Raw genomic sequence first — 12,906 nt, forward strand, 5'->3', positions numbered from 1 at the left:
TTCTAATGGGAGAATATTGCAACACTATGTGAAACTTGATCCAGTACGATTACCGCGTATTTTTTATTAACACTCTATCCCGTCAGGTATCATTCCTCCGTGAATCTCCAATCTTCTTTTCCGCTCATATAATCACAACATCCATTCACATTCAATTCCTACATATCAACATAAATCGATTGACTTAATATGCAGAAAAATAGGAAGAAAATATGCAGAAATTAAATATGCAGAATTCGTTATCTTATCTTACTTATATCGATTCCTGATTTATAGGCTAAATTTTATACGTTTATATCATCAAATATCATCATCAATGCAAGTAATGATTAACTGGATAATAACTATGGGGTTCACATTAACAATATTTAACCAGGGATAGTAGCTTCGATTTAAAATATTATGCATGAGTTACCTGAGAGGGCACATTTGGATCTGATCATCAAAAGTTTGTTTGTATGTTATCATGATATAAACTGTTAATGAGCTGCAGTTATAGTAGAATCTTTAAGTTATGAATTTATTATGATGTAGAAAAAAGATGAACAAGTCACAATAAAAAAAAATTGATGGAGAGATGGACGAACTGAAGATTTGTGGTGTCAAGGAGTTCAAATGTGTGGTTGATAAATATTACTTTCAAAATGTAGAATGTACAATAAAATGTAAATGCTTGACTGATAGTAAATTCAGGTTAATATTTGGACGTTTGCTTATAATGAAACAAGGCTTCAAGTATAGAATTCTTTTAACTTGAATTCTTGAAAAAATTCCCAAAATACCCCTCTCCTTTAACTTTATTAGTAAAGAAACCACTAATTCATTAAACATGCAATGCATTATGCATATACACCTAATACTCAATTCTTCTAACCTGAATTCTTGAAAAAAATTCCCAAAATACCCCCTCTTTAAAGGCTTAAACTTTATTAGTAAATAACTCATCTTGTGCTAATGATAAAAAAAGTGGTCAATTTGTCAAATATCATCAATTTGTCAAATATCACATATATTGTGGAATTTTTTTAATTACCCCTTAAAACACACTTTTATGTGTGTAACAAAATAACAGAATAACCTGCATCACTAATTCTGCCTATTTGATGTAAGGAGTTTGCAAAATCCGATTCTATAATTCTTGCTTGTAAAAAGTTTAGAAACTACAAATAAACTCATTTAGAAAATGGAATTACACTAGCGGGAAGTATGAAATCCGAAAATGGAATTACACTAGCGGGATCTTAAATTTTTCAGAGAGATATTCGGGATTTATTTTTTTACATACATAAAGAGGTCTTATGACCTCAGGATTGAATAAGGAGAAATTATTCCATCCGATTTCAAGCAGATTGCATCTTCATCAAAAAAAAGCCCTAATTTTTTACCAGTAGAATACACATATTAAGAAGTGTTTCATCGGTTCGATATTAGCCCAAACTTCCCCGCTTTCATTCTGTAACTGCAACAAATCGATCCTCTTTCGACAATTTTTCTTCTGATTCTGCACAAGGGCCTCCATCGTTTGAAGGTATGTTCCTTCTCAGTTTCTCTTTTCCATCGTTGTCCCAAAAGACATCTATGTTGTTCTATTACAAAGTGATTAAAAATTTAATTTAAACATTCGTTTTCTGATTAAATTAACTAAAGTAGACTTATATGATAAATCCATGTATTTTATTGGTTTTCTAAGAGAAATAATTTCAATCTCAATTTAGAAAAATGCACATACATATTATCCAACTATGATATGCAACGTAAATTGATTTAAAAAAAACTAATATTTAAAGATTGGTAAATAGTATGTATTACTTTCGATATTGATTATTTATTAAGATTTAGATTATCAGTAGTTATTACGATTGAGTAATCTAACCCTTTTTTTGTGGTTGTTTTTTTAAATTATAACTTTTTTTTTTTAAAATGACCACTTGGTCCGGAATGACCATTTTTGACCAGATTTAATATTCGATAAACGGATAAATAATTTCAAACCGTTAATATGGTTATCATATAAATATCCTTTAAGCCGTTCCGGCTCCAATTCATTTGCTATTTCATTATTACTCAATTCGTGTATTCAATTTTATACATATTACATGAGCTACCAATCGTCTGTAACCGTAACAGTTACTTTTAAATTATTAAATTCATTTTTAACAGTATTCTATTATTGTCATTACATACCAAACAAAGACATGAATGCAACAGACGCTAGAGAGAGAAGAAAAAACAGAAAATTATATTTGGATAACAGAAAATCCAAAAAACAATATACCACATCATTGTCTCATCGTACACCTATTGCACATGTTATTCATTGTACCCAATACGGTAATTTTCTTAATTTACTTTCCATTGATTATATATTTTATTAATTTATTTTAAATATGTTATTTATTTTATTTTAAATATAAAATTAAATTAAAATAAAAATATATTTAACTTTATATCATAAAATATGTGTATAAGTTGTTTTCTACTATTTTACAGATTCAAATAACACTACAAAATCTACAAACGCTAAAGAAAGGAGAAAAATTAGAAAATTATATTTCGATAATAGAAAATCCAAAATATTACCTACCACATCAACCCATCAAAATTCATCTATTACACATGCTTCTTACATGTCGAATAAAAGTATTTATATTCGTTTTTCTTACAATTTATCTTTTAATATAAAAATTATATAAAAATTTGAAGACTCTTTAATTTATTATTTTTTAATAATTAATATTATTTCTATTATTACTAACTATTTTTTTTTCATTATATAACAGACAGTCGTGGTCAAATATTAATATCTAGAGATAACTATACAAATGTTAACTTAGACAAGGAAAATATAAACTCAGTCAAATCATTTGTATACAGTTATTAATCCTCCTTCAACAAATATAAATGTTACAACACCATTTTCAACAATTTCAAATGGTATGTATTTCTATATACACAAATATAAAAATATATGCTTCACATTTATATAACTCATATCAATTTCTAACTTTCTAATTTGTATTTTAATTTTGTCAGGCAATTATATTATCAATAATAAAGTTCAAACACCACTATCTACTAACAAAGATAATTACATGTTTGGTACTGCCACGGTATCCACTAATCGTTCGACAATAATTCAGAATTTTCCTTCAACAAATATAAATGTTAGAACTCCATTTTCTAACATTTCAAATGGTACGTATTTCTAAATACACCAATTTAAAAATATATTTTTCAATTTTTATATAAATCATACCAATTGCTAACCTTGTAATTTGTATTTTTTTTCCAGACAATTATATATTCAATAACTGAGTGTGAGACCCATGTATTACATGTGTTCATTTAAAAGAAAATGTAAATATAAAAGTTAAAATATTTGAAAAGCTTGACCTTATAAGAAAAGTAAAAAAAATTATATTAAATTACAGAAATTAAAGTATTTTTTTTATCTTTTCAATTTAAACAAATAACTTAGATAAATAAATGAAGGAAATTAATGAACATTTAATTTAGTAATTTTGAAATTAGAAGGAAAGTCCATTAATGAAATTGATATGCATTTATTATTAGATTTAAATCATATGTGGAATTTAATAAAATAGAAAAAAACCATAAAATGACATGTGGAATAAAAATTAATTTAAAATAATCATAAAATTACATGTGGCAAAATGAATAAGAATATGACATGTGGTAAAAAGATCTTTATTTATTAGGGTAGATAACCTTCAAACACCACTATCTATTAACAAAGATAATTCAGTGTTTGGTAATGCCACGACATAGTGTTTGGTAATGCCACGACATCCAACAATCGTTCGACAATAATCCAAAATTCTTCATCAATCAAGTTATCGAGAGGAAAACATCAATTAAAAAGGAAGACTCCATCTATATCCGCTATACCTGTGTTTGACTTGACATTAGATGAAGAAAAAATAGATGATCATATTATTGAAGATATTTTCTGCGGTATATCCAAAGGTGATCATAATTCTAAAAGTTTTAATATTATTAATTTTTTTCTATTTTTTTTTATTTTTTTTATTTTTTTGCATACAACAGATTACTTTGATCATGGAGACTAGATTGTTATATGTCAGATTTGTCATGCAAAATTATGGAAAGATGAATCGGTTAGAGGGCAAAAAAAAGGCAATACGTCTTATTCCCTATGTTGTGCTTACGGCAAAGTTGAGCTACCACCCTTAAAAGAAGCACCGTCATCCTACAGAAATCTTTATAGATCGGTATATTCAAAAAGCAAACACTTCATGAAGAACATTTGACGTTACAATTCAATGTTTTCATTTACATCGATGGGAGGCAAAGTTGATTCATCCATCAACAGAGGCAACGCACCGTACATATTCAGACTTAGTGGTCAAAATTATCATAGTATGGGAAGTCTTTTACCTATACCTAGTTCAAGACCGAAATTTTGTCAGTTATACATATATGATACGGAGAACGAGATTTCAAATAGATCGACAAGTTTTGGGTATATTTTTACAATTAATTTTAATAACTCACTTCAATTCATTAATTTTTTTACTAATATTAAATAATTGTTTATAATATTTCAGTGGACCAACGAGCGATTCTACATCAACTTCAAGATCATATGATCTCCAGATTATAGAATTTTTGAAGGTTATGTTAGATTCGAACAATGCGTTGGTCAAGTCTTATAGGATGGTAAGAGATACTCTTCATCAAACTCCTTATGCTAATTTGAAGTTAAGATTAATTGGAAAAAGAGAACAAGATGGAAGGACGTGTAACTTACCAACTTCTTCTGAGGTTGCAGCTTTAGTTGTCGGTGACATTTGTGATTCAATTGAAAAAATAGATATCGTTGTTCAAACTTCATCAGGATTATTACAGCGTATCAGTGGATTACATCCTTCTTACCTTGCTCTTCACTATCCATTACTATTTTCATATGGCGATGATGGTTATAGAGTTGATATCCTTCATAGAGGTATTACATCTTCAAGTAATAGCAAGCGCCCGACCTGTACAATGAGAGATTTTTTCGCTTATATAATTCAAGACAGGGATCAATCGTTCTCACTGATTCTTAATGCAAAAAGGTTGTTCCAACAATTTTTGGTTGATGGATATACCATGATTGAAAGCGAGAGACTATTTTTCATACGTAACCAACAAATTTTTTTTAGATGTGAGTCTTATGAGAATTTGCGTAATCACCAAGCACTTAGGAGTACAGATATTTCGAACGTCGGACAACGTGTCATCTTACCTTCTTCATTTACCGGTGGTGCACGCTATATGATGCAAAACTATTTGGATGCCATGTCGCTCTGTAAATGGTTTGGATATCCTAATTTTTTCATAACCTTTACTTGTAATCCAAAATGGCCGGAAGTTCAAAGGTTTCTTAAGGACACCCCACTTCATCCAGAAGATAGACTGGATATATTATGTAGGTTATTTAAGATCAAGTTGGATGCATTTATTAAAGATTTAAGGGAAAATGAAATTTTGGGCAAAGTTCAAGCAGGTATTTAAATTTATAGTTTAACGTATAAATTTAAATATAATAATTTATATTTTTCCTAAAGATATTTAAAATATGTTTGTTATTATTTATTATATATGTCGTGTATATATATATATATATATATATATATATATATATATATATATATATATATATATATATATATATATATATATATATATATATATATATATATATATAGAGAGAGAGAGAGAGAGAGAGAGAGAGAGAGAGAGAGAGAGAGAGAGAGAGAGAGAGAGAGAGAGAGAGAGAGAGAGAGAATGGTTATTTGGAAAAAAAAAAACCCTAAAAAACCCGAAAAATCATAAAAATACATAAAAAAAATATTTAGAGATCACAAAACTTTTCTTTGAATTTTTTTTTGAAAAAATCGCAGCTTTCTATACAAATTCGCTGAAAAAATTTTGAAATTTTTTTTTATTAAAAAAAAATTGATTTTTTATTTTTTTTTCAGCAAATTTTAAGAAAAAAGCTGCGGTTTTTTATAAAAAAAATTCAAAAAAAAGTTTTGTGATCTCTAAGTATTTTTTTATGCATTTTTATGATTTTTAGGGTTTTTTAGGGTTTTTTGTTTTCCATAGAACATAAACATATATATATATATATATATATATATATATATATATATATATATATATATATATATATATATAAATTTTAGTTGCTAACTTGTATCTTATTTGTATATTTTGCATGCGGTGATTTATACAATTGAATTTCAAAAAAGAGGTTTGCCTCATAGTCATATATGTCTGTTTATGCATGGTGACTGCAAGCTTCCTACATTTGAAGATATCGATCCCATTATTTCTGCTGAGATTCCAAAAATCGATGATGATCCAGAATTGTATTCACCTGTCAAGGAGTTCATGATTCACGGTCCATGTGGAGTTGAAAATTTGAATTGCCCATGCATGGTCGACATAAAGTGTTCTAAAAACTTTCCAAAGCAATTTTGTAATCATACTTCAGTTGATTCAAATGGTTTTCCCTTGTATAGGAGAAGAAATGATGGACATTTTGTTGAAAAATCTGGTGTTCAGTTAGATAACAGAAATGTTGTTCCATACAACAAATATATGTTGAAAAGATATCAGGCACACATTAATGTTGAATGGTGCAATCAAGGATCTTCCATAAAGTATTTGTTTAAATATATAAACAAGGGTCCTGATAGAGCTACTGTTTCTATGGTGCAAAACAATAATGATTCCGATAACAACGATGCAGTGGATGAAATTAAAGAATAGTATGATTGTAGATATATTTCTGCATGTGAAGCATCATGGCAGATTTTTAAATACGATGTTCATTATAGATATCCTGCTGTGATTAGACTACCTTTTCAACTTCCCGATCAACAAATTATATATGAGGCAGACGATGACATTGAAGATGTTCTTGACCGAACTTCAATTGCTTCTTCAATGTTCACATCTTGGATGAAGTGTAATGAAATCAATAAAGATGCACAGAAACTGACATATGTTGAATTTCCTACAAAGTTTGTTTGGCATCGTAAAGATCTGATTTGGAAGCCAAGTAAAGTTGGATATGTGATTGGTAGAATTCACTCTGTTTCACCTAAACTCGGAGAAACATATTTCTTAAGAATTCTTTTAAATAAAGTGGAAGGTCCTAAATCATTCGAAGAAATTCGCACAGTCAATGGTGAACTATGTTCTTCTTTTAAAGATGCATGTTATAATCTTGGCCTTTTAGATGATGACAAAGAATTCATCGATGCAATTAAGGAAGCAAGTCTTTCTGGATCTAGTTTTTATCTACGGTTCTTATTTGCTACGATGCTATTGTCCAACAGTTTGTGTAAACCAGAGATAGTTTGGCAAAACACTTGGGAATACCTGTCAGATGGAATTCTTTACAATCAACAATAGAGATTAAATTCTCCAGGTAATATAACTTTATCTCATTATTATTAAAATAGTATCATATATAATTTCATTATAAATTCAATTATATTTTACGTCCCAATAAATTTGTTTTTTTATACGTTCTAATTAATACATTATTTTCCGTATAGGTTTATCACTAAACGAAGATCAACTTAAAAACTTGATTTGTTTGAGATAGAACAAATTTTACTCCGTAACAATTTCAGTCTTAAAAAATATGGAAAGATGCCTTACCCAGATGTTGATTTTGTTTCATCTTCAAACAATCGTCTTATTACTGAGGAGCTAGATTATGACATACCAAATTTAAAGAACGAGTTTGATCGGTTGTTTATTGCATTAACAAACGAGTAACAAGATATTTTTCTTGATAAAAGATTACTGAAAAAATATGGATTGTAACGCCCGCAGATCCAGGCTAGTCAATTTAGAGACAATAAGTGTCGAAAACTACTTTTTGATAAAAGATTACTGAAAGTTGTAGCATATGTCACAAGGGTTCCGTACATATAAAGAACGCCGAAATCAGAGTTATAACGAAGAAGTTATGGCCCGTCGAAGTTTCGCGACAAAACTGGCACGACACTACGTGACGTAAATAGTGAATTTACGATAGAGCGATTTTTAGCCTTAACAATCTAAACGAAAGTAGTAGAATACGTTAAACCGAAAGTGTACACAAAAAGAACGCCCAAATCTGACTTCGTATGAGGAAGTTATGATTTTTCTAAGTTTCGTGTCAGCAGTACACAACCCGAAGTTCGAATATTAGATTGGTCGATTTTTGGCCGACACAACCTAAACGAGAATCGAAGATCTCGTTAATAGTAGCGCAACGGTAAAAAGACAGACGAAAACGGAAGTCGGATGAAGAAGTTATGAATTTTTAACGGACTATTCCTGTCCCGACCTGTAAAAAATATAACTTTAAAAATAAAGTCAAAATTAGCCGACGGAGTCTAAACGAAAGTTGTAGAGTACAGTCCCGCCTACGCGTGGATATAAAGAACATCGAAAACAGAGCTCGTATGCGAAAGTTACGAATTTTAGAAGTTGAGTATGCAATTTGCAAAGCTGTTGCGAAGTTGCTGACATGGCCGAATCTCAGCCATCGCTTGTTGGCCACGCCTCGCTTCGGATGGGTGACACCTGGCCTCGCATACGCCCCGCATAATCCGAGGACACCCAGCGTCAGAGTACGCTCCGCGTCCAAGCTTCGTATGCCCGACGAACTCCCTTTCCTCGGTTCACATTGAGCCACGTCGCCCCAGCCTATGTCCGACGCGTGTTGTACGATGCGAGCACTACGCTCAGCGTAGGTCCAAGGTACGCCCAATGTACCGAGGCCTCGCAGGCTATAAAAGTAGGCCGAGGGTAGCCTCATTTCTCACTCATTTCTCACTTCTTTCTCTCACTACTTTCTCTCTCTAACCCCTTAACCCCCCCCCCCCCCCTAAAGCCTAGGAAAACCCCCTCGCACCCGAAGGAAGCCCCGAGGCTCCCAAAGGCTCCGAGAAAAGAGCTTTTCGGCTCGGTACGCTGCTCCAACGAAGCCCAATTTTTAATAAAAACCCGCTGTAAGTGAGATACGCCTACCGTACTTTAAATATAGCTTATATTTAGATATAATATCGTTATTATGAACCTATAAATAAGATTTATCAGTGATTCAAAGTCGTTATATTGATTAATCTACTTACGAGAATGATGTCTAGGCTGTGATTTAGTGAGGTGTTTAAAATGGGATTTCCAAACAGTATACTTCGTATACCAAATGGACCCTACCTCCGATATGATCCTACATGGTTGTTCCTTACTTGATAGATCATGAAGTAGACTCTGAGTTAATGACAAATCTAGACTAATGATTAGTCACGGTAAATATTAGACTAAAATCTAGTGGTAATATTACTAGGTTTCGTCGAAGGAAATTATATTGTTAAGAAGCGAAGCGTTGTTCGAGTTTGGAATCATCACTTTAACAAGGGAGTGCATAGTTACTTTCATCTTGCACATAAATATGAAGTATTTTATATAAATTACGTGCTATGTGTGCATATTATCTGAATACTTGCTGTCTATGTTGGATGAATGATTTTATACATGATTTAAACTATATATGTATTTTATATCTACGAATATGTTGGGTAAAACATGGGTAGATGAATGAGGAGGGATGAAAGAGTAAACATTGGCGACTATGGACTTAGCGCCTGAACCCTGAAAACTATGGACTTAGTGTCTGTTGTATAAACCCTGGCGACTATGCAGACTTAGTGCCTAAACTGTGGTGTCACACCCCAGCCAAGGCGGAACACGCCGGGAGCGGGACTAAGTTCATGGATCACATATAAACTGAATATATAGCACAAGTACAACGATAAACAAAATAGCATTTGTATTCCATCATTAAGTTTGAATATAGGGTTCTTATAGATAAAAATTGTACAATAGTTGCCTTAAACAAATAAGCAAATAACAGAAACAAGCTAGCTAGGTCGTCTGCAATCCACGACTAATCTTCTGCCTGAAATCCCATCTGATGATCCCCTAAGAATACATGTAAGTTTGAGGGTCAACACAAAGGTTGGTGAGTGTCACAGGTTTTCTGCTTAACCACAGTATAATACTTTTAAAAAGTCTAAAAAGTATTTCCTTTGTGAGAAAACTGTGTTTGAAAGAATGTTTGATAAAGATAGAAATATAAACCATGATTACTAGATAGCAAAAGTCTAGTCCAGTTTATAGTAAGGAATTTGTATAGATATACATATAAACTATGGTTTCTAGGTAATAAACATCTAGTTAAGTTTATAGTAACGGAATGGTACGGATAACATATGAACAAACATACGGATAAGGTTATCTGTCAAGGTTGTATTTACCAACCACATATACAGATAAATAGACATACGGATATACAGATAAATTTATCTGCCAAGGTTGTACTTAACAACCGCAAATACGGATAAACAGATAGTTGACAAGTATATTTGATAAGCGTACACACTGAAGAGTACGATACTTGTTTAAACAGTTGGTAAAACTTGAAGTACAAGCACATAAACGAGCCTAAGATACGAGCTCTATAACTCGTATAAATATATAAACTTATATATTTCTGTGTATGTATGAGGTATAATTAGACTACCAAGTTGATAACCTGCTATACAGTCATAGCACATTTTTTTTTCGGAACGTATATGTTATTTTTATTAGTTGTATTATCTTAACAACATAACATATAAAGCTATTGAGGTTTAAAACGATTTTGTTTACTTAACATGTAAGCGTTTAAACAATTATTTCTAAAACTGGTAAAGTATTTACACAAAACAATGATATTTTTTTTTGTATTTTGTATGATAAATATAACTTAGTACACGTACTACCATATACAGACGAGGGCCAGACATGAAACACCGAGAGCGGGACCATTTTGACATTATAGCACTTCTGAAATCCAACAACCCATGCGGCCCTTCAAACCAGATTCTCCGTACCGTAAATAGTAGCGTAATAAATAATATTTTTGTGTGATTTATATTGCATAAAAACGGTGGTGTTGTTTGATTAAACAAAATATTTAGAAAATAGATATATACTAGATATACAAGTACTACATGTATTCCCCCCGAAAATATGTAAAAGTGGGGCCGTAACACTCACCTTAACATGCGATAGACGATTAGTGTTCTGGAATGGATGCGAGAAGGTCGAGTAGTATTTCCGTGAATACGAATCTCCGAGATAATTTAGTTTCCTAAGGAAATTATAATATAATTGATATTTGGAGGGTAGTTTGGTAATTAACCAAGGTATAGGGTCTATTATGTAAATTACATAACTTAGTTGGACTAAGTTATAATAATTTCCAAATGAGGGACCAATATGGAACATATACATCCTAGTTTAGGTGTTCAGGACTAAATTATAAATAAAATTTCCAAATGAGGGACCATTTGTGAATAAATAAATGAAGGTTTAAATAAATTAGGATAACAAATGTTAAGAATTTAGAAATGGGGTATGGGGAATTAATTTTGTAATGAAGTTTGAATAATGGAGACTTGGTTTGTAAGGAATTTTCGTGAGGGGGGTAGGTTTTGAATACTTTAAATTGCAGTTTGAATCACCTCCTGTTCTTTGACGTTACATGCGACGAACCAAAAAAACAACAAAAGAAAGGTCTCCGACAGATTATATATGTATATTTTTGTTACGATTGACGATTATGGGACAAACAATAATCACGGAGGTGGTGGGGATGAACTTACAACGTAGCAGTAGGTGGTGGTCGATGGTGGTGGCACTCAGCGGCAGTGGAAGTTCGGTGGTGGCAGTAGGGTGGTTCCGGGGGATGTTTTGCCTCCGGTTCTTCCTCCTTTTGAGCTGGAAACGATGGGGGAAGGGGCTGAGGTGTTGTAGATGGTCAAAGGAGTTATAAGGGAGATGTTTGGGTGGGTAAGGTGGTGAAGTGGTGGTTGTATGTGGTGTTTGTGTGTGTGTACCGAGAGTGATAAAGAGAGTGTAAGTGAGAGAGATTTACAGAGAGATGTAGAGAGAAGGAGATGGCTGAAGATTTGTGAGTTTAATGGCTTGCTATCAGCTCTTATTTATAGCATAAGAGGCACTCACAAGCCCTTAAGGCCATGCCTTGTATCTTGAAGATGCCTTGTACCTTGAAGATGAAGTGTGCAAGTAAGGTGGTGAAGATATGGGTTTAGTCACGTGGGTTTGATCAAATGGGGAAGCAAGAGGGGAAATGAGCTGGCCATTTCCTTGTATGCAAGTTATGTGGGGCCTACAAAGTAGTTTAATCTTTTAACTTGCCCAAAACACTCATAAATTGATGAATCGAGATCCCAACATCGTATTGCGTTTTCGAGAATTTCTTATGAAAGAGGGTAATTCAAGGATTCCATAAACCCGAACGGATTAATTTTTGGAGTTACGGAACTCCGGGAATTTGCGTTTAAAGTTTTGCGTCAAAAAGGATCGCGGTGTCCGTTTTCACAACTTTTGTAAATATTTTCGTAAAAATTATTTCGAGTGTGAAATTAAATAATAGACTATAACCTGAGTCCAAAAACGCTCTTGGAAATCCCGTCGGCAAAGCGTAAGTACCTCAACGGATCGATTCGGTTTTGCGCGATTAAAGAAAACTAGTGTTTTATTGTCTGTTTTCTTAAAACTGTCGTAACTTTTGCATACGAACTCCGTTTTGGACGTTCTTTATATTTTCGGAAATATGGGAACATGTACTATAATATTATAATAATTGCTTCGCTTAAAATGACTTTTTACGAATTTTCAGTTTTTCAGTCGTATTCCTAAGGCTACAGTTTGTGCGGTTTGATTCGTTATGCATTTGAAAGCATGATATCACTAGGTATCATATAATAGTTAAAATGAACTTATTTGTTTTACTTAAGATAA

General features: G+C 32.0%; 1 long non-coding RNA gene across 1 annotated transcript; it reads right to left on the bottom strand.

Moving 5' to 3' along the window:
* Positions 1-12,090, bottom strand: LOC145117559 (uncharacterized). Its single transcript, XR_013712708.1, has 3 exons — positions 11,745-12,090; positions 4,793-5,021; positions 1-158 (listed from the first exon to the last, which is right to left on the bottom strand). It is a non-coding gene; the product is annotated as an uncharacterized LOC145117559 (long non-coding RNA).
* Between the last annotated feature and the right edge of the window lie 816 nt (positions 12,091-12,906).

This window comes from Lactuca virosa, chromosome 5, assembly GCF_052849685.1.
Source record: "Lactuca virosa cultivar CGN04683 chromosome 5, Lactuca_virosa_CGN04683_v6, whole genome shotgun sequence".
In the NCBI taxonomy this organism is placed as follows: Eukaryota; Viridiplantae; Streptophyta; class Magnoliopsida; order Asterales; family Asteraceae; genus Lactuca; species Lactuca virosa.